The sequence below is a fragment of the Lucilia sericata genome, unplaced genomic scaffold, assembly GCF_015586225.1.
Source record: "Lucilia sericata isolate MDLA Ls3-8-SP2 unplaced genomic scaffold, ASM1558622v1 Contig000134F_arrow, whole genome shotgun sequence".
In the NCBI taxonomy this organism is placed as follows: domain Eukaryota; kingdom Metazoa; phylum Arthropoda; class Insecta; order Diptera; family Calliphoridae; genus Lucilia; species Lucilia sericata.
The window spans coordinates 378,043-402,397 of NW_023994166.1; the positions used below are offsets into that span (position 1 = coordinate 378,043).

Below are 24,355 nucleotides of genomic sequence, written 5' to 3' on the forward strand. Positions count from 1 at the left end.
GAGTTAATGGCATTATTTATTAAAAGATTTTAGGAAAAGGTTTAAATGTTGTATATGCTTTTGTAACCGCACAATAGCAGCAGCAGCGGTTTCCGGTTACCACAGTAATTTCACTTAAAATACAATTAGATTTTTTTCTAATACTATACACCGTTCAAAGTTTGTTAATAAAAATATTTTTAATGAATGAATATTTTATGTTAGACTTTTCATGGAGGGAAGGAGAAATTACACAATTTTTATAACAGACTTTTAATCTTCTTAGACAACACATGTCTTTAAGTAGGCTTAGAGTTATATACATATATATAGGCCACAAAAATATTGTTATGACAGGTTGTTAACCTCATACATATTAATATATTTGGTAATTTTCTTTGCTGTAATTTGTATTTAATTGCTCTTGTATATATGTATGTAAATCTTTCTAGTTCATGTTTTTATGTGCTCATTTCCTCTAAATGCTTACGAAAATTTTTTATCATTTTTTTGAAAACAACACAAAATATTCAAATGTATTTGCTGCTTTCAAAATATAGAATATAGATAGAATATTACAGGGCTTAATAAGATCACCTAAAACATCTTATAATTAATACAGCACACGTACCTAATCTTAATTTCTTAAACAATGTAACTTTATTTTTAAATTTCATCAGTGAAATGTGTTTTTAACGCATCAGAATGTAACAATTTAATCAGAAATATAAGTCTCTATTGCAGCTCTATTGCTATGCTCTCTATTGGATATTGCTGCCTTAAATAGTTATTATCTAATGCAAAGAAATCTCATCATACCTTACATGCTACTCTAGGATGTTATTTGTTGGTTCTTATGGTTAAAATGCACTAAAATATTGTTTCCATATTGTCGAATCACTTCCTTAAGCGAGTCGATCGGTAAGCCATGACCGTCCGTCCGTCCGTCTGACTGTCCATCTTAACCTTGTGCGCAATTTTTAAGATAGTTCGATGAAATTTGGAACATACTTGTTTTTCGGCCCATGGACAAAAAACGAATAGGTACAACTTATTTTTGGACCTTAGGCCCCATACAAACTCCCCTTTAGATATTGACTTAAACGTCTATAAACTTATAACCATTGGTATCGTGATGAAATTCATCATAACCAAATGCTATATAAACAGAAATCTCCTTCCTAATTTTTTGAGGATAGTCTCATATTTGACCCTCTTTTAGAAAATCAGCTTTTCATCAATTAATTGCATAAATATAACGGAATTAAGGTAAAAATCAAACATAATTCCTTTTTAAAAAATTACATTTTTTAAATATACAAATAACTGGTCTTGGTTATCATATGATCGGCCATGCCTGACTATACTTTTCTACTTATATTATCATATAACATTTCTATAATCATACATTTTCTTATGGCATTTTTCTTTCTAAATACTTAATATTACGTATGTTCAAAACTCATTTTAAATTTTAATGAAATTCCGCCATAGTTTTTTCTTATTCTAAACTAGTAAATCTTTCATATCTGTTAGCATCATATGTACATAATGCTCTTCATACCACAATAAGCTTAACTCCATTTTCTCCCAACAGGGTAATAAGAAACGAAATATTACAAAAATATTTTTGTCTTTTTAACTTGCATAAACATAGTACCTATGAGTATTATAAAAATGTAGATATTGTTCCAAATATGTGGATACACATACATTAGGGTGGCTTCAAAATATTTGTTTGTATTGATGGTCCTAAGTAAAATGATAGTTTCTCAGGAAAAACTTACATTCAAAAGTAATGAGTTAAAAAGCTAATAAAACCTCTTTTCACTACTTCTTCATTAGCAATTTAAGTCGTTATTTTAACACGGGGATTGGAGGCAAGTACTTCCACGCTTGCTTACAAATAGGGAGTTAATGAAGTACTTGCAATTGTTCTTAAAAAGAAGTTGTTTAGTAAGTTGTTTTCTTTTTTAATAATAAAAAGAGCCAGCTAGAATACGAACCAGGGACTTCGGTTCGTCAGTCAAATGTTCTATTCACTGCACCACTGCTCCGCTATTTTATTGCGCTTCAAATAATGGTTTTTACATACAAATTTAATTTTGTTTTCTGTTTTGTAAAACACAATTCTTAAGTCGCAATCAAATAAAATGTGCAAACAAAGTGACAAATACGAAAATAAAGTACTTCTATATCAGATTATAAGAAAGTCATTAACAAAGTACTACTAAGTAATGCAGACGATAAGTAGTAGTCATTGAAAAGGAAGTAGTTATGGAAGTTAACCCATTACCGAGTTTTTGCAGGGTTAGCTGAATCTAAGAGTACATTACTCAAAATGTTTGTCTTTATGCCAATATTTGGTTAAGGATAAAAAAGTCCTATGATTTTTTTGCAATAAAATTGCAGTAAACCAATTTAAAATTTTCAAAATTGCATATGGATTTTTGCAAGAAATATAGTTAGTTGGTTAGCAAACCATCCAGCAAACAATCCCGCATCAAGGATATAAATTTCAAAAACAAAAACATATTTTTAGCAATTTTTTAGAATTTTGAAATTTTTTCTATCTTAAAAAAAGAAAAAATTCTGAATGTAAAAATTTTGATGCAAAACAAGTTTTCTTACTAATTTGGACATGCTGAACACAAATAAATAAAAATATTTAAAATCGGATATCGAGATATCGCTCATTATGACACTAATTGGTTAAATTTTACTGTCGTGTTTTACCCACATAACGTTGATTTTGGACCAACAATTTGGTGCTTGTGCTTTTTAAACAATTTGATTTCTTTTACTCCATTAAATTGCATAAAATATAATATTGATTGATATTAAATCAAATAAAAATTTTATATTTCTATGAAAAGCTCTCTACCTGTCTGATATAAATTTATGAATAATGCAAAATTTTAAATTATCTTCACGAACTAGCGAAATAAACATTTTATGCTCTCCTGAAAACTTGTATTATTTTAGAAAGAGAGAGTAGAATATAGTCCCTCGATATATATATTCGACTATGTTCTCAAAGTAAAAATACTTTTGGTACTCCGAAAAATTGGTTTTTGCTTATTTGGAAAACAGGAATTTACTTCTTCGAACTGAAAAACTGATCAGAATTAAAATTAAATTTTTTTATTATTATTTTTTTTTCATATTTTTTTTTTATTAATATGAAGCGAACACAAGCTTATTATATTGAAAGGATAATATAGTTTATAAATATCCATGAAATGACTAAAGTATATCTGAGACAAGGTACAATTCAACTTAAATGGCTTATTATGAACACTAAATCATATATTTTGTAGGGTATTATATGGTCGGTCTCGCCCGACTATAACTTCTTCCTTGTTTTTTTTTTTTTTTTTGTATTCTGTACCACGAAAACTATTGCATTTATCAAATTTCGCTGATATCTACTTTTTTACCGACGACAGCATTGATTTTGAGCAGAATGGATTAGATATCATTGATTGTTGAAACAAAAACAGTCTGTACGAATCAAAAGTGCCAGTAGAAAAACGAAAAAGTACCAGAAAGTCCTATTTTATTGATTTTAATGTTTGATAGCATTGAAGTACATGTATTTTATAGAACGAAAAGTCCCATTTTATAGTTTATCTACATGCTTAATTTTACATATGTTTCTAGGTTCAATATTATAGAAAATTCAAAAAGTACCTTTTGAAGAACGAAAAAGAAGAAAAAATCCCTTTTATAGGTTCTCCTTACTCCGGGACGTACATGCTTAATTTCATGTTTCAAGCCAATAACAACTTTAAACTTATATAATGTAAAAATATGCTTCAGATCTTAAAATTCAAAACTCACTTTTTCGATTTACAATATTTAAAGTCAATAGTTTTATAGTGTTTCAAAGTTCCTCTATTAGATTCATCTTTCTTATCACTTACTGTATGTCCTTATATGTATAAAATATTATGAAATATATAAATGAGTATATACGAGAATTTTCTGTAAGTCAGGTCTTTTCGTTCTTCATTTTCTAATGTACATTGTACATACTAGTTTTTATTTTGTTTAAAATGCTAAATATACAGAAGGATTTTACCAGGATAAAAATATAATATTTATAAACTCATATATAACAATTTTTTATGCCCTACACTACTATAGTGGCGAGGGTTGTATGAGTTTATGTTGAATCTTGTAATGATCTTATACCCACCTTCAGCTATATTATTTGCATTATTTTCTGTATAAATCTTCTAATCAAACTACAGATGGAGATCATTTACTACATGTATAATCTTTGCCGCTAGCTATATAGTTCTTCCGAATATATCTACAGAAATTATCACAACTATATTTTATGTTAAACTAAATGGTGCTGCTGATTTTCGTAATCTTTCAGTCCACATTTATCACTAGATCCCAAACAAAGTCATACATTAATAAACACTAGTATCATGATAAAACTAAGCTTAAGTAAACCAACTATTTGAAGATCCCCCCAGAAAGTAAGTATGTGCTTCGCAATTGAGGTAAAATTCAACAAAACCTTTTTATTATGAGAAATAAAATAAATTTGAAAAACACTAAAATATTTTATACAGGTTATCTTACGGTTGGCAAACCCCTTGTTTTGTTTTATAGTGTATAAAATAGAAAAGAATGTTATGCATAAAATGATATGACATGTAAAACAAATGTACCATTAGGTTTAGCATCAAGTGTAATTAGCATAAGTGTCCGCATGAGTTGACATTTTTTTAGGAAAAGAAAAAAACCAACATATTCGCACTTAAGAGGGGTCTAAACTAAATTTATGGTTGGTATTTTCTTTAAGATTTTAAGTGCAACATTAGGTTTAAGGTTTTGTTTTTGGAGTAATATTACTAATCGTGTCAACACTTAAGCAAATATAATATTTAATTACACCTCTTTAGGTTAATGGCGAAACTGGAGCAGTAGTTTATTATATAACTAATTTTTATGTATGAACGGTTTTCTATGGATATCAGGTTTAATTTTTATTAATGCTTTATTTAACTGCATAAACATTTTAGTCATAAGCTGTTTTATTTTAAAGAGTTCTCATTTGAAAAAAATAACATGTCACTTTCCATGTAAATGACAGCTTAAGTTAATGCTCTTACTTGCTTTACTGTAAGCAGATTACAAATTGTAAAATAAAATACATGCATACATACATATATAGAAAGGTTTATTTGACATTTATTATTGGCTGATTTTTACAGCGGTTACTTAGTAATTGACACTTAAAGTAAATTATTAAGAAATCACTTGAAATATTACTATTTTTTGAAAACTTAAAACGTTAAAATTTGTATGTATATTTGTCCATTACAATACGATTAAAAATTAAATTGTGGACTAATTTACCGAGCAAGGTGATGATGACCCGACGACGCCCGTTAATTTCTCTAGTCTCTGGTGAGAACCAAACCCACAATCCCCAGACTCATAAGCTAGCACACTACAAACTAGACTACCGGAGCACCCAAAATCGTCAAAATATATGTTAAAAAAAGCATTTTTCAGTCAGTATCGTCAATAAGATACCCTACATCAGCTATGAGTATACTAAAAGTGTGTTCGATATATTTGAGGAATTTACTGGTGATAAACGGGACTATTGAAATGTGTTTTATATGGGTGCTAGGACAAAATCGGGCCGATCTATGTATATAAAGTTTAATGGCTGCATTTATGTTTGTATAAAAATTATTTTTTCTAAATTTCATAGTAATACTTGTGGATATTCAAGCCATTTTCTAAAGGGGACTTTGGTATGGGGGCTAGGGTCAATTGAGGCTCGATTATTACGAAAATCGGCAGTATCATTTAGACTTATTTATCAAATTATGTTAAAAATTGTGACCTGTAGCGTGCACACAAGTTTCGCATGGACGGACAGACAGGCAGACGTACAGGTAGACGAACAGACAGGCAGATGGACAGACATGCAGACGGACAGACAGACAGACATAGCATAATCGAAAGTGATTCTGAGCTGATTGGTGGGTGTAGGACACTATAGTGGGGAGGGTATCAAAAATCGTACTTTTATATCCTACACCACTTTTTTCTTTAGATCAGATTGCATTCATTGCTGTATTTTCTTATAACTAGGTTATCTCTTCAGATTATGGATGGATGTAAAAGTGTGCCGTTGTATTTTCTATATAAAGCTTGTTAAAATCATGTCGATTAATGTTTTTCCCCTGAGTTTAGAACTCCTTAAATACATATTTAACTTAATTTTATAATTCTAATTTCAAATCATACTTACAACTTTTTAAACGTTATTTTCTAGAAGAGGAGATCTCTTAATATTTCACACATCAAGAAAAATTATTTCCACAAATATGTCTAAATTACAATGCGGGCATACAGCAGTATTTGTTGATGTTTACAGTTCATATCGAATTCATGACACGCATTCCCCGATTTAAAAAAAATGTAAAGAAATACATACATAAGCGTAAATCACAGTCATGAATAAGTATTATTGCGAGAAGAAAAAAAAAAGATGCGAAAAATTCTATGCGTATGTCTGGCTACATAAATGAAGTAGGTGGCTAAATATATGTATATGTTGCACAGAAGTCAGTGGGGGCAAAATTTTGTTATTCTAAAAACTCATCATATGTGAACAAACAACCTGCAAACAAGTCAGAATAAATAAAAAAAATCTTAAATCTTAAAATTATATTACGAATGAATGTACTTGTGTATACTTTATATATATTTTTTTCTTTTTTTGCACATGATGTGATTTTTCGTTGATGTTGTTGTATGTTGCTATTGTTTGTTGTCGTCGTAGTTGTTGTTGCTGCTGTTGGTGCTACCAGTAGCATGTTTGATAACCCTTAGGTTATTTACACTCAATTTACTGTCTGATTTATACAGACAGATATAAATTTGAAAATATTTTTCGTTTTCTCAAATACTATAAAAATGATTTATTAATTTAATTCTTTTTTTTTCGTTTGTTGTTAATTTAGTGTAAGTTTTTATTTATTTAGATTTAATTTCAATTTAAAGATTGAACAATGTGAAAAAGGAATTTATCTAAAATTTGAAATATTTGAAAGTATATTCATTCACATATGATTAAACACATGAAATTTAAGACGGTATGTTGAATGTTAGTTGTGTAGTGAGTGAGTTAGTAGTTAGTTAGTTAGTTAGTTAGTTAGTTAGTTAGTTAGTTAGTTAGTTAGTTAGTTAGTTAGTTAGTTAGTTAGTTAGTTAGTTAGTTAGTTAGTTAGTTAGTTAGTTAGTTAGTTAGTTAGTTAGTAGTTAGTTAGTTAGTTAGTTAGTAGTTAGTTAGTTAGTTAGTTAGTTAGTAGTTAGTTAGTTAGTTAGTTAGTTAGTTAGTTAGTTAGTTAGTTAGTTAGTTAGTTAGTTAGTTAGTTAGTTAGTTAGTTAGTTAGTTAGTTAGTTAGTTAGTTAGTTAGTTAGTTAGTTAGTTAGTTAGTTAGTTAGTTAGTTAGTTAGTTAGTTAGTAGTTAGTTAGTTAGTTAGTTAGTTAGTTAGTTAGTTAGTTAGTTAGTTAGTTAGTTAGTTAGTTAGTTAGTTAGTTAGTTAGTTAGTAGTTAGTTAGTAGTAGTTAGTTAGTTAGTTAGTTAGTTAGTTAGTTAGTTAGTAGTTAGTAGTTAGTTAGTTAGTTAGTTAGTTAGTTAGTTAGTTAGTTAGTTAGTTAGTTAGTTAGTTAGTTAGTTAGTTAAGTTAGTTAGTTAGTTAGTTAGTTAGTTAGTTAGTTAGTTAGTTAGTTAGTTAGTTAGTTAGTTAGTTAGTAGTTAGTTAGTTAGTTAGTTAGTTAGTTAGTTAGTTAGTTAGTTAGTAGTTAGTTAGTTAGTTAGTTAGTAGTTAGTTAGTTAGTTAGTTAGTTAGTTAGTTAGTTAGTTAGTTAGTTAGTTAGTTAGTTAGTTAGTTAGTTAGTTAGTTAGTTAGTTAGTTAGTTAGTAAGTAAGTTAGTTAGTTGGAAGCCGTAACTAAATACCACAATTTTTGTATTGTTTTGTTCATATTTCATATTTTTGAAATTAACCCCCAAGGACATTTAAATGAACAATTACTGATCAAAAATGTAGTTTCTTTAGTTTCCTCCTTTCTCAACCCCAACAAATTTCTTTCCCAAACAGTCTACAAAACAAAGCTTAAATTGCAATTGTCGTGATACTTAAATATTCAAAAAGCTAAAAGGAACGCAACAACCACTAGAGTAATTTGTTCGAAAATTGTTGAGACATTGTGGTGGCAACCACAAAACATCAACAACATCTAGTGGTAAATAAGAGAAGATTGTTACAAAAAGTAAAACAGAAAAAATGATTTTACAAAAGGAACTTCATAAGATACATTCAGAGTAAATTAAGAAAAGTGTGAAGAAGGAAAACCAATCTCAATCAAAATGAGGTTTTTGGTGGGATAAAGGGCTACATTTCCTTTGTGTATTGTTTATAATATAAAAATAGATAAAGAAAATACATTAAAAACAATGAAGTGGTTCGACCTGAAAACATGTTAATGAATGAAGTTCATTACTGGCAATAATAGCTTTTTATCACTTGTTGAAATGTCATCACATTAATTTGTTTCTTGTTTACTTAAAGCCTTTTTCTATAACAGATACAGGCAACTTAAGACCATAACAAATGAAATTATTTGAAAAACATTATATTAATAGTTTTTGTATTTTTTTAATCCTTAATAAATTTTATTAGTTTAAAAAAATATTTCTGTATAAAATTATGCATTATATTCTCTAACATTCACGCATTGAAATAGCAACCTAACAATAAGCGGTTATTCAACCTTTCCATCTAATAAAGACATATCAAAACTATAAATTGTTTGGTTTCTTCCACATCAAAAAACAGGACGAATGGCTATGAACAATAAAGCCATATAAAAACATCTAGCCATACATAAATACATACAAATATATTGATAATCTAATAAATTAAAACAAATCGACAACAACAATATTGAAATATTTGTTTTATGCTCAATTTTATTCTACATCAACGATAATGTAGACAGACAGCCAGACAGATATATAATAGACGAATATATTTATAAAATATAATCTCTACATATCAACACATAGTACATACATATGTACATATATTTACACATTTCAACATGTATCAACAACTTGTACAAAGGCTTAATAAAGCAAATGAAAAAGGTTATTTTAAATCACATTTTTATTAGCTTAGAAGAACCTAATTTATTCCTTAACTAATGATAAATAGACCAGCAGCAAAAAAGAACAAGTTAAATCACAATAAACTTAAAGTTTTTACAATAAACTATTGTTGTTTGTTATTATAAAAATTTCTTAGAAATTTGTGATTGCCAGTAACATATAAAGGATAATTTTGTAAATCATTTTCCCTCACTTCTCTATAATTTAAAAAAAAAACTGTATAAGAATATTTTCCAAAGTAATGATAAAAACTCAATATTTTTCAATCGATTAACTCTTTCTGAAAGTCCAAAAATAACATTAAAAAATTTTCTTTATTTAGCTTTTTAGACTTTTTTAATGTGTGTGTTTGCGTGAAATTTCGGATTTTTGAGAAATTTCGAAATGTTATCGCTTTTAGAAAAAAAAATAAATTTTTTTGTGAATTCGATTTCAGATTTCATTGGAAGTTTTTGTGAAAAATCGGTTCAAAGTGAAAAAATTGATTTTTGCGAAAAGTTAGTAAAACAAATAAAAAAATAAACGTAATTTAGTTAGTTAGTTAGTTAGTTAGTTAGTTAGTTAGTTAGTTTGAAAGGAGGATGTATATACATCAAATCCGAAGAAATACACCTAGGCCTCTATCGGGCCTGTTGTGCGCTCCTTAACCAGTGCCTTAGGTGGGAATCGAACCCACCACCTCCGGTCTACCAGACTAGAACACTAACCACTAACCTACCGGAGGCCACGTAATTTTATTGAAAAAAAAAAAAATTTTTGATTTAAAAAAATATTTTTTTTTTCTCAAAAATGTCATTTTCAGTAAAAATTTGAAATTTTTGTTGAAAAAATTAAATAATTTTTAATAAATAAAAGTATTTGTAGTAAATAATTTTATTTTAGTGAAAATCGTATTTTTAGTGAAAAAATTTATTATTAGTGAAAATCGCAGTTTTAACGAAAATAAAAATTTTTAGTAAAAATCATATTTTTAGCAAAAAATCATATTTTTAGCAAAAACAATCGTATTTTTTAGCAAAATTTAATTTTTCGTAAAAAATTTTATTTTTGGTAAAAAGTGGTATTTTTATGAGTAATCGTATTTTTAGCAAAAAAAAAATGAATTTTATTCGAAACTCTCAATTCGAACGTTAAAATATGACGTATGAAGTAATGACAAAAACTGGACCCAACTAGCCTTTACACAAAAATATTGTACATATAAAAAATGTTGGTCCTACACCTACACCTTAGAGTATACCGATCGACTAAGAATCACTTTCTGAGTCGATTAAGGCAGGCCCGTCCGTTTGACTGCCTGTCCATGTAAACCTGGTGCGTAAGTTACTGCCCCCAATTTTAAAGATGTTTTGATAAGATTTGGACCATATAAGTTTTTCGGCACAAAGACGAAGACTATTGAAAATGGTTGAAATCGATCTATTATTTCACTTAGCCACTATACAGCCGGACATACCGATTTAGTCTTTTTAGCTTTAAGTCAAATATACTAATCTCTACAAAAATCTGCTGTCGATTTTAGTAATGGCAAGGGTCTACCCCATACAAATCATCTTTAAAAATGTTTTAAAGTCACGATTCGCGAAATTGGCATAACAAATCTGTATATAAAAATATATTCCTCCTCCACATATTATAAGGATCGGCCCATATTTGACCCTAACTTCCATATAAATCCTCTTTTAGAATTTTCATCAATAAATTGCTTAAATACATCGGAATTAATATAAAGTTCAACATAAAGTTTTTATACCCTTCACCTTCGTGAGAAGGGTATATGTAAGTTTGTCATTCCGTTTGTAATTTCTATAATATAATTTTCCGACCCCATAAAGTATATATATTCTGGATCCTTATAGATAGCGGAGTTCATTAAGCTATGTCCGTCTGCCTGTCTGTCCTTCTGTCTGTCTGTCCATCTGTATGTTGTTGAAATCAGTTTTTAGAGGACCCCAGATATCGGCGAGATCCGAATTTTCAATAATTCTGTTAGACATGCTTTCGAGAAGATCGCTATTTAAAATTAGCAAAATCGTTCCATAAATACCGGAGATATGAGAAAAAATCCGAGACAACCTCTGAAAATTGGATGTCTGTTGGTTTCGTAGCGTTGTGTATTTTGTTTTTGCTTTTTTTTTGAGTTTTTCGTTTCGTATGTTTCATTGCCTTGTGTATATTGTTTTTGTTTTTTTGGTGCATTCAGTTTCGTATGTTTGGGTGTCTGTTGGTTTCATTGCGTTGTGTATTTTGTTTTTTTGTGTTTTTCGTTTCGTATGTTTGGATGTCTGTTGGTTTCACTGCCTTGTGTATTTTGTTCTTTTTGTGTTTATTTCGTTTAGCGTTGCTGTTGTTCGTTTTGCTATTGCTATAATAATGATGTAAACGGGAAAATGAAATAAATTAAAATTTTATAGAATTGATATTTTTTAAATACACTGTGGTGAAGGGTATATAAGATTCGGTACAGCCGAATATAGCACTCTTACTTGTTTTTAAATAAATAAGGTTTAAACAAGTAGGAAATGGATGACTATATGATACCCTACAACATGGATGACTATATGACTATATGATACCCTACAACATATTGAATTTTACCTTAATTCCGATGTATTGAAGCAATTTATTGATGAAAAACTAAACTTCTAAAAGAGGCTTTATATGGGAGGAGGAATGTATTTTTATATAAAAGTTAGTTATGCTGCAATTCATTTCGATACTAATGGTTATAATAAGTGAATTTTTGGACGTTAAAGATATTTTTTAAAGGGGGTTTGTATGGGGGCTAGGGTCAAACGACGGCCGATCATTACAAAAATCGAAATGGTCATTTATGCCTATACAAGGCTTAGTTGTAGAGATAGTAGTATATTTGACGTAGCTATGAGTTAAAAACCCCAAATCCGAAGGTCAGGTTGTAGGAGGGCTAGGTAAAATAATGAACCGATTTCAACCATTTTCAATAGATACACCTATGGTCCAAATTTTATCAAAATAGCTTGAAAATTGTGGGCTGTAGCTTGGCAACAGGGTTTACATGGACAGCCAGCCAGCCGGACAGACGGACGGACATGCCTAAATAGACTCAGAAAGTAATTCTAAGTCGATCGGCATTCTTTAAAGTGGGTATAAGACCAATATTTTTGTGTGTTATAAACATAAGCATAAACGAATAATACTCAGTGTTGGGTATCATATACTCGGCCATGCCAGACAATAATTTCCTACTTATATTTTCATTGCAATTATATTTTCAAATCTTAATATATTCTTAATATTTCAAGTAATTACGAGAAAAAAAAAGTAATCTCAGCTTAATTTGAAAACCTCTATATTTAAAAAATCACTCTAAACTCTTTTGGCACTATGTTGTCAATATAAAAGCATTTTTTCTAAGTGAATTCTGTTATTTTATTTAATTCGTTGCCAAAGTTTATTTTTCTTCAGTTTATATCCCTTTTATGTCTTGAGATATTTAAGTTATCATAAAAAGGCAAGTATAAAACTTTCCCATTAAAATACACTGACTATCTGACTTTGACTTTTTGCTATTGTTCAACATAAGTTTATAGAATTTAATTTAAAATTATTTTTCTTTATTCAGTTTTTCATTTTACTTCTTGTTCATTATTGTATTTGAGTTTAATTTGATAAGCTTGATTAAAACCATAAACACTCAAATATACACACACTTGGCAAACTGGCAAACGAATTTTTTAATTAATTTACAAATAATGTTAATGTCCAATTCCAATACAAAACGTTTAAATTAAATTTTCAACGTCATTAATACTCACAGTATTTTTAATGAATAAAAGCAGTGAGATTAAGAAAATAACCTAAAGATAAGGCGCCACCAACTAGGCAGTTAGCATATTTTAGATAAGAATTATTGTTTTATGATTTTTGTTTTTTGGGTGTAGACATTTCGTTGGGAAAATATGTTTATTTTGAAATGTAAATAAATAAAAATGTTAATTAATAATTAAGTAAAGAAAGTGGTGAGTTTGTAGGAAAAAGAAACTTACCTAGTTAACATAATATTAAAAGGTGTGTGTGTTGCTGTGAGTTGTTTGTTTGCATAATTCCCATAATAATAAGCATTTTAATTGAAACACGTTTTCTTTTAAATTGGGGGGGATATAAAATCTGTTTAAATTGTGGGAAATTTAAAAAATTAAAAACGATTTTTAGTGTTGTAATTTTATATTATTTATAATTTTTTTATTTTAAATATTCTTATTTTTTTCTTTTTTTACTTAAATATTATTAATGATTATTTCATATAAAATGACACATTTAAATGACACAAATAGTAACACATTTCTAAGGTTTTTTTTAACTATTAAAATTTTTCTTTACTTAATGCTTATTTAAAGGTCAAATAAATTAAAGATTTTTTTTTAACGCGTATTTAATTTTTTTTTATTATAAAGTATTTTCATGTAGATTTTTTTAATAAATTAAAATTATTTATTATTAAAGGTGGGTTATGTTAAATTTCTTTTGCTTTTTCAATTTATTTTTATAAAAACATTTTAAAATATTTTATTTACAATTGTTGTTGTTAATGTATTTTCTGTTGCTGCAGCTTGCTAATTTAACATTAATTGCTGTTGACATTATTGTTGTTTATTTTTTTTTTAATATTTTCTTGAAGATGAATTTTATTCTTAAAATTTTGTTGATAGAAAGTATATATTTTTAAAATTTTTGAAAAGTTTGTGTTAGTTTATGTTTACATGTTTGATATTTATTTTAATTAATTCCGGCTATTTTGGATATTTTTAAATATTTTTGAGATTGTTTAAAAATATATTTGAGTTTTATTTGTTAAAGATAAATTTTGTTTAAAATTTATTCATGAAATCCTTTAAACTTTAATTTTATTTAAGAATATTATTCTCTAGTTATTTATGTATTTGAGTTTTAATTTTTTTTTTTTTTTTGCAATTTTCACTTCTTTCGTATTGAAATCGAATACTTTCATTTATTAAAAAATCTTAAAATGTTAATTCTCTTTTAATAATTTTTGTTATATTTTTCTTTATGTTTTTATTATTTTATTCTTTAAATTCATGAATTTTTCATGAATTTGTTTAAGATTTCAAAACGTTCGACAATTTTTATTCTCGCAATATTTTGATTTATTGTTTTTTAATAAATTTTTCAAATTTTCAGTTGTTTTTCTTTCTGTTGCTACTTCAATTTAAGATTTGTTAATTTTCACTTATATTTTAAGATTTTTTGTAATTATTTTTATTAAAAAATAAATTTTTTATATATTTTTAAATCATTATTTATGCGGTTTAAATAAATAATTTAAATTTGTTTTATTAACTTCAGTATTCTCGTATTATTTTCTTCAAATCACCAATTTTTATTCTTTCTTCGCAAAACTTTTTATTCAAATTTAATTTCAACTTTAACTTAACATTCACATTAACATAGTATTTACTTCATTTTACATTATTTAGTTTTAAAAATCTTTTGCTTTAATAATTTAGTTTTAAAATAAAGTTTTTTGGTTTCTTTTTTATTTGTTTCTCATTCTTTTTATTCAAAATTTTTTAAATTTAATAAAATATTTATTTCTCTTATTAATTTTTTCTATTATTTATTACCCTTGAATATTTCTTTATTTCACAAAAATATCAATTTTTAAATTTTACAAGATTTCCTTAAATTAATCTTTCCACACAAATCTTTAAACGTGTACTTGGTTTCTTTTAATTATAATTAAATTTTCTTTCATTTTTATAAATTTTTTTCTAAATATAAAAAAAAACAAGTAAATTTCACTCTTTAACACTTTAACACAAAAAATTCCTTTTAAACACAATTATTTAAAAATTCTTCAAAATTGCAAGAAAAATCTTAAAATTTCTTTCCCACGGTTGTTTTCCATTTGGCGCGGTGTTTTTTTTAGGGTCTTATATACTTCGCTCACTCTCTCAATATCAAATATAAACAAACAAATCGAATACCGTTTACTTCACCTTAAAGGCTGTTTATGTTATATATGTAAATGTAACGAAAAAAAAAGAAATCCAAAAATTGAGAAAACCCTTTTCTTTCACAACTAAAGAGTTTGTATGCAGTATGTAAAGTCTAAATAAACAAAAGAAAAAACACAAATTTTAAAACCTTATTTTGCATATCCGCTTTACAATTGTATTTCCTCACGCGCGCACGGTAGAAATTTAACTGGAACCTTTCGCTAGCTGGCTTTCACAACAGCACAACAGTGATGGTAGTCAGAGTTTAGCAGATGTGCCAGTAACAACAACAACAACAAGAGCAATTTAACAGTATCAAACAAATATATTTTAACAGTGCTTGTTGAATAACATAAATAACACCTTTCGTTTATGTTAAACACACACTCAAACTCTCTTTTTTTTTATTTAATTGTAGCAAGAAATCAAAACAAAACTAATTTTGAAATAAACATTATAACTGTGTAAATCTTTAACATGTCTGTTACATACTGAGTGTCTGAGTTTGTTGTGATTTATTTTTAACATTTTCCATAAGTAAATGTAAACATTACTCTCACTGCCTCTTGTTGTTCTTAAAAATTTCACTTGGTCTCAGTGTTGCCATTGTTGTTCATTAAACTTTCGACACCTGCCAAACTGGTGGGTATAAAATCATGTGATTTACAACTTTTTAAATTTCTTTTCCTAATAGTTTTTCTACTTAACGCTATGTGAAAATAAGAAATTCGGCCCATTAACTCTTTCACGTATTTCACGACAACGGTGTCCCAAGTTTCTTTTTTAATTTTTCTCTATGTAGAGCATATTTTTGAGTGCATAGATATAGTAAATGCTTATTTCCATAGAAAACTAAGTCTTTTTTAGAATTTGATGGCACTACATTCTAGAAAGGATAATATGGAAAGGATAATACTTTTTTTAATTTTTGATCAAAAATGATCAATAAACGTCAACATAAAGTGTGTATTGAACTTATATTCCTAAAAAGTCCAGCGGTTTAGTATTGTGCGTGAAAGGGTTAATATAAAAAATATGGCCGAATTCATCACTGCCGTTTATAGCACACTTACTCGTTTTTATTTATTTCGTAATAATAAGAAATGTTATTAATTAATTTTGAAATTTGCCCCATTTTTTTTTTTTAGAAAATACACCTTGCAACTGACAACAACACCACCCTCACTCTACTTTTATTTTTCTTTCACCAAACATTTTACTCTCTAACTATCTCTCAAATAAATTACCAAACATACAGATTCACATAAACTTACAGCATGGGGACGTATGAGTTATGCAATTATTTTTGCCAGCACACACATACGCCCTCAATCTTAATTTACGTTGTTTCCTTTTATTGCCTACACACTGTGTCAGTAGGTTTTGTTTATCGAAACATTTCTGCAAAAATTTATTTACACTCTCTCTTTTAAATTCTCTATGTATGTTTATTTTTTCCAATATTAACTCTCTTGTGTACTCTCTCTATTCAGCATTTAGCTCATTTGAAATGAGTTTATTGAAAAGTACTGTTATGTTAAGTAATTTCTTTTCGCATGATATAAATTTGTTGTGGCACTTTATAGAAATACTAAAGAAATTATTTCGAAGTTAATAGTTAACTATCTCAAGATTTTTTCAATTCAATATGCATGTCGAAATGTTAAGGAACACGTTTGTAATTTTTAATAATTGACCATTTTTTTTTATTTCATACCAAATTTGCATATAGTTTATATACACAATATTAGCTTGTTCCAAGGAGCCGCAAGGAAAAATAAAAAAATATTTTTTTTAAAAGGGTCCTCAATTCCTTACCAACTATTGAAAGTTTTGATCGCAGTTCAACATGATTAAAAAAAATGCTGCAATCTTTTCGAAATTGCTATCAAAAATTCTGTCGTGCCACGCCCACTTACTAAATAACTATTAAAAGTAGTATATCTCGGGAACTGGTACGACTAGAGTTCTCAAATTTGAAAACTGGGAAAAAATGGGCGAACAAGCAGTAATGGGTGTGGCACATGCAACGCCTGTATTGCTAGCCAATAACAAATGACGTAAATTTTGATAACTATAACAGTAACAATTCCCAAATTTTGTAAGATAAACTTTAGTGTCAATATACAAATTATGAGCAAAAATGTGTGGATAAGAAATAGTGGGAGTGTCATCCCCCATATCTAGTTAATACCATAATTTTGTCTGGGAAACTATAAAATATGGAGTGCTAAAATTGTGTAGGAGCCACTTTGATATCAATATGAATATTTAAGACAAATATGGGTCTCCCAAAAAAAGGGGCGTGGTACTTCCCATATGAATTTAACACAAAAATTCGTATATAGGAGAAACAATTGGAGCTAGAATGCTCAAATTTTACACAAAAAATTTTGACATTCATGTTAGTATTAGCCTAATGATTTGTCGGTTCACGGGTGCATGCCTCCTCCCATAAAAATTAAATAAAAAATTTCGGGTACACCATTATAGCTAGAATCCTCAAATTTTACACGAGCAACAGAGAAATCCATGTGAACAATTTGCAGAAAAATAACCGGAATAGCATGGTACCTCCCAAATTTTTACATCTGGAAAATTATAGGAATTAAAATATACAAGTGTTGTACCTGTTGTAGGGGCGTGGTAACTCCCACATGAATTAAATACAAGAAATCTCAAATAAGAGATTCTGAACATTTGGAAAAAAATGGGTAAAATATCAATAGCGGGCGTTGCATCTCCCATATAAATTAAACATAGGTTTCCACTTTATCAATTCGGCAACAGGTTCCACTAGAAACGGTTTCTTTAGAAGCGGTTCTACTAGAATCGTTTTTTAGCAAAAAAATTATGTTCACCATAATTTTGAGAACAGGTTCCTACTTTATCAATTAGAATCTTAGCTACTTTAGTTTTAATGTGTTTACTATGGCATTGAAATTATAGAATTCGATATTGTTGAAAAAATACATCTAAGATACTATCTGATGGGACTATATTATTGGTTTTTAAAAGTTGACATGAAAATAATTTTTACTGGTGAAAGGTACATGATATTCGGTATAGCTGAACTTTGAATTATTCTTTATTCTTTATATCTATTTGTTTACAAACAATTGTTTTTTGTTGTCTAGAATTGCAGTCGATATTCAATTAGTATTTGCGCGCCAATAAATGACAATGCGTAGAATATTTTCTTTGTACTGCCCACATTTTGTATATAAACGAGTATAAATTATTTTATTTTTATTTATTTATTTTTTTTTTGCTTTTTTACATTACTCCTAAATTATATTTTAAATTATTTTCACTTTTAAAGATAAAATAAAAAACGTCAAAATCAATGTGATTTACAAAATTTCAATTCTTAATATAAAATGTTAACACAACACAGTGTAAGAAAAAATTAATTTTAAGATTACAATAAAATAATTTTAGCGATAACCGCATTTTTGTTTTATTTCGGTAACGATAGTTCAGATGAGAAGTACTGCTTTAATATTCAGCTACTTTTGATTACTCAATACTACTCAATACTTTTCGTTTGGGTACTCAATACTACTCGATACTTTTAAAGGTTTTATTTCAAATTAAAAACGAGGAATTTTTCCTTTTTTTTAAGTAAAGTTAGATCAGACATCACACCTCTTTTAACACATTTTATTTTTTTTTTTTTAGATTGCGTCAATAAATATTTGTAACTTTTTAACTATTATTGCAGTTTTTAAAATATTGTTACATTGATTTGATATTGCTAAGAGTTGCATTTCTAATAATGATATGATCTGTATTAGTTGTAGAGCTGTATTTTTTCACATCATAGCCGTTAAATTTAAATAAGTTAAATCCATATACAAGTCTGAAAGTATTGATGAACTACTTTTTCGTATACTCGATACCCACTACTCAATACTTTAACAGCACTAATGAGAAGTTATTTGGTGGTAAATCACTATAGCTTAGCGATAACGGAAATCATTTCATTAATAAAATTTTAAATAAAAATCTTTAATACCTTGTCAAATTTTGTAATTTAAATAAAATCCATTTTTATTTTCTACAAAGAAATTACCAACAACGTTGCTCTAACTATTGTATAATCTGCTGAATCGATTGTGAAAGGATCAATTATCTTCTAAATATTACAAAAATTGCTATGATGATAATATTTGGGAAGTTGCACTTGTACATACTTAAAATGGACTTATTATACCCACCATCAAAAAGGATGGGAGGTATATTGTTTTTGTCATTCCGTTTGTAACACATCGAAATATTCGTCTAAGACAAATGAAAGTATATATATATATTCTGCGTCCTTATTAGATTCTAAGATGATCTAGTCATGTCCATTTGTATGTCCGTCTGTCTGTATGTCTGTCTGTCTGTCTGCTGAAAACGCGATAGAGTCCAAACGGGTACAGCTAGAGAGCTGAAATTTTACACCGATATTTTTAGTTAATGCAAATTGTTTTCCATTGAAAATGATCAATATTGGTCCACGATTTCGTCTAGCCCCCATATAAGGTCCTCTTCAGAAATGTCTTTAATTCTCAAAATTGGCTAAAGGAAGCATATATAGCGGTGAAATTAGGCAGAAACATGTTTCATAGGAACCTAAATCTCTATGTAAAATTTTATAAAGATCGGAACATATTTGACCCTATCCCGTGCAGAAAATTACTTTAACACTCATTACTTTATTGTATTTTTAATGATGAAATTCGACATAAATAAGTTTCTTACAAGAGGATCGATCCATAATTTACCGTATCCCCTATATTCCCCGGTCATGTTTCCTTGATGATAGACCGCATATTGGTGTATTGCAATCCGGGGGAAAAGAGGTGTTACCAATACCTCTAGTCTGCCGGGGCTATAAACTGGTGTTTACAATTTACTGCCTGGCCCAGTCCTTACATGAATTGAGTGAGGTCTAACCAGAGCACCAAATAATCTGGTACTACGGGTGGCCAGTTGCCCACAGGACTTGTCCGGGCTGGTCAGTTGGTTGAGGTTACTTTGGGATCCACGTGGTGGCTGTGGTTGAAACCTAAATCGCAGAAAGGGGGTGCTTGGAAAAACGACTGATACGCGGTGAAATATAATTTTCATGATGAATTTCTGTTATCGTTCCTAGATGCTAGGAGCGGTACAAACTACAGAGCATGACTGTGGATTAATAAAATGTTGGGTTTGAGCTGATGATACAAAGAGTGGGTATACGAGGTGGAGTTAACTCTGATTCGATAGAGCGGATGGAGTAATTGATGGATTTGACGGATGGCGTGATTCGTGGCTTATGATGTGCTAAATAATGGTGTATCAAGGTGGAGGCGAAGTTGTGGTGTAAGGTCTTCACTGCCCTTTCTTTAATTTATAGGCGATTTTCCTTCATGGTTGAGTGTATTAGAGTTTACTCTAAAACATGCTCAACTTAACACAGTGGGTCTTTGCGGACACTGAAATAAGTCTTGTCTATTAAAATGATCCGTGTTTCGGACAACTAATTACGTCCCCTAGCTGCTGTTGCCGAATCAACAGAGCCACCTCAGTAGTGTCTTAAAAAAACGAGTACAGCGAAAAAATTCGACATAACTAAGTTTATTACAAGCCAAAATCTCTCTACGAAATGTCAAGAAGATCGGTACATAATTGATCCTATCCTCTTCAGCAAATTACTTTAACGCTCACAACTGGCTTAATAATAGCAGTGTAGTGGTGAAATATATTATAAACAAGTTTTATACCAACAAATATCTCTCTAAAGGCACTATTCCTAAAATCACTCTGATATCTATATTAATTTCGAAGAGTAAAATTCAGCATATATCAAATAAATGAAGACCTTCCAAAATTTGCTTTAATTTCACGGCACAACATTTGTTGTGCATGACAGAATATAAAACTCTTGCTTGTTTTTTTAAATGTTTGTTCTTGTACTCATCAGTTTTGTAGATTTTGGTCAGAAATGGAACATGAGTGTAAGAACTTTCAATTTTAAAAATGCTTAGACACTTTTTTTGAAAAATTTACTTTTGAAAAAATGAAAAACATTACACATATGTATAAACTGATAAGTAGAAAATCAATTGTGAAACATCCACTACACATACATACATATGTATATTTAAAATATAACAAAGTATTATTTATAGCATGGTTTGCTTCAGCAAAAATCCATTGACAATTGTGACACCAAATATCATTGCTAACGATAAAAAAATTGTAAAAAAAACATTATAAATATTGAAATATACATATCTACTATATGTATGGTATTAAACGAAGATATGAATGAAATTAAAAATTGTTTGCAACAACAGATACATATTTTTAAGAGGTCTGTTTTTTTTTAAATATGAATAAATAAATAAAAATAAATTTGAATATTAATTTATAAGCAGATTTCCTGTTCATAGAACAGAATAAATTTGACAATTGTAAAAGAAGGAAAAACGAAAGCAAATGTTAAATAAATGTATATATTTCCCCTCAACCCATTAATTCATTTTTAATATTTTTAAAAGTGAATTTTACTGTTTTGTTGGCTGTTTTCATTAGTTTATTACAGAGAATAATTTCGCATCGGTTGGATGCATAAATGAATACAAAGTTCGATTTTCTATACGAACTTTTCTGTCTATTTCAGTTTTAATGGATGAATGATTGAATCTACAAAAAAATTGTAGATGCAAAATAGAAAGAACAACAGACAAAAATATAATAATAATTTATGTTATTTTTCTCTTGCTGTACTTGTATTTATTTATGTTTATTAAACAAAACAAGATGCTTTATTTATCTTTTGAACATATTGATGGTATGTCATGTTTTTCAAATGAACCGAAATACTAAATGAAATAAATGTTTTCTATTTGTTTTTTTTTTCTTCGTTTTATTTTAGATTTTGCGGTGTTTTTTCATTTTATGTATAGAATTTTTGAATTTCCGTCTTTTTACCAATTTTGTGAAAACATGAAAGACACATGTACTTGTATGTTGTTTTCTTAATTGTATTTTCAGAAAAAAAAATATTAATAAAAATAGCTCTTTGTGAGGTAGTGTACATTTTAATATTTTTATTTACTTAACATCAAAAATATTTTAATTCAATTTTCAAATGTTGAAACTTTTGTGTTCAAAATAATTTTTAATAATGGTACTGTTTAATAGAACATTTAGTAAAATACCAAATAATTTTTTATCAATAAATATAACTTATATCTGCTGCTTTTTCCTAGAGATCTGAATCAGAACATAGTTTATAGGTATCTTTGGGTACCTAGCGAAAATATTTGTACAATATAATTTAATCCATAGTATTGTCCAAGACCTTTTTCCAATTTCCGTCAAAATATATCAAAACTGCAGTCACATCTTATAAGGTCAAGAACGAATCAACCCAGTTTTCACCAGGAAGTGAAGTGCATCCCATAGAGAGCGTTCATCAATCGAAACTAAGAATAAAAGTAGTTGAAGGTCAAGAGACAAATCTGTCTAATGATTTCGTTCTGAGAATTATAATCTTCACGGAATATTGCCCCAGTTCTTGATTTTTAAACTTTTTTCAGAACACCACAAACCATGTAAGTTAGTTAGTAGTTAGTTAGTTAGTTAGTTAGTTAGTTAGTTAGTTAGTTAATTAGTTAGTTAGTTAGTTAGTTAGTTAGTTTAGTTAGTTAGGTAGGTAGTTAGTTAGTAGTTAGTTAGTCAGTCAGTAGTTAGTAGTTAGTTAGTTAGTTAGTTAGTTAGTTAGTAGTTAGTTAGTTAGTTAGTTAGTTAGTTAGTTAGTAGTTAGTTAGTTAGTTAGTTAGTAGTTAGTTAGTTAGTTAGTTTAGTTAGTTAGTTAGTTAGTTAGTAGTTAGTTAGTTAGTAGTTAGTTAGTTAGTTAGTAGTTAGTTAGTAGTTAGTTTTAGTTAGTTAGTTAGTTAGTTAGTTAGTAGTTAGTTAGTTAGTAGTTAGTAGTTAGTTAGTTAGTAGTTAGTTAGAGTAGTTAGTTAGTTAGTTAGTAGTAGTTAGTTAGTTAGTTAGTTAGTTTAGTTATTGTTTAGTTAGTTAGTTAGTTAGTTAGTTAGTTAGTTAGTTAGTTTAGTTAGTTTAGTTAGTTAGTTAGTTCGTTAGTTGTAGTTTTAGTTAGTTCAGTTAGTTAGTTAGTTAGTTAGTTAGTTCTAGTTAGTTAGTAGTTGTTAGTTATTAGTTTAGTAGTTAGTTAGTTAGTTAGTTAGTTCGTTAGTTAGTTACTTTAGGTTAGTTACTTAGTGTAAGTTAGTTAGTTTAGTTAGTTAGTTAGCTAGTTAGTTAGGTTGTAGTTAGTTAGTTAGTTCGTTAGTTAGTTAGTAGTTAGTTGTTAGTTAGTTAGTTAGTTTAGTTTAGTTAGTTACGTTGTAGTTCGTTAGTTAGTTAGTTAGTTAGTTAGTTAGTTAGTTAGTTAGTTAGTTAGTTAGTTAGTTAGTTAGTTAGTTTAGTTAGTTAGTTAGTTAGTTAGTTAGTTAGTTAGTAGTTAGTTAGTTAGTTAGTTAGTAGTAGTTAGTTAGTTAGTTAGTTAGTTAGTAGTTAGTTAGTTAGTTAGTTAGTTAGTAGTTAGTAGTTAGTTAGTTAGTTAGTTAGTTAGTTAGTTAGTTAGTTAGTTAGTTAGTTAGTAGTTAGTAGTTAGTTAGTTAGTTAGTTAGTTAGTTAGTTAGTTAGTTAGTTAGTTTTAGTTAGTTAGTTAGTTATTAGTAGTTAGTTATGTTAGTTCGTTAGTTAGTTAGTTACTTAGTTAGTTTAGTTAGTTAGTAGTAGTTAGTTGTTAGTTAGTAGTTAGTTAGTTAGTTAGTTAGTTAGTTGTAGTTGTTCGTTAGTAGTTAGTTAGTTAGTTAGTCTAGTTAGTAGTTAGTTAGTTAGTTCGTTAGTTAGTTAGTTAGTTAGTTAGTTAGTTAGTTAGTTAGTTAGTTAGTAGTTAGTTAGTTAGTTAGTTAGTTAGTTAGTTAGTTAGTTAGTTAGTTAGTTAGTTAGTTAGTTAGTTAGTTAGTTAGTTAGTTAGTTAGTAGTTAGTTAGTTAGTTAGTTAGTTAGTTAGTTAGTTAGTTAGTTAGTTAGTTAGTTAGTTAGTTAGTTAGTTAGTTAGTTAGTTAGTTAGTTAGTTAGTTAGTTAGTTAGTTAGTTAGTAGTTAGTT

General features: G+C 28.2%; 1 protein-coding gene across 1 annotated transcript in view; it reads right to left on the reverse strand.

Moving 5' to 3' along the window:
- Nucleotides 1–13,646, reverse strand: part of LOC119601001 (5-hydroxytryptamine receptor 1) — a 170,611-nt gene extending 156,965 nt beyond the window's left edge. Inside the window, 1 exon segment of the mRNA XM_037951615.1 lies at nucleotides 13,225–13,646. The gene's annotated coding sequence lies outside the window, so the exon portion shown is untranslated.
- Nucleotides 13,647–24,355: the final 10,709 nt, after the last annotated feature.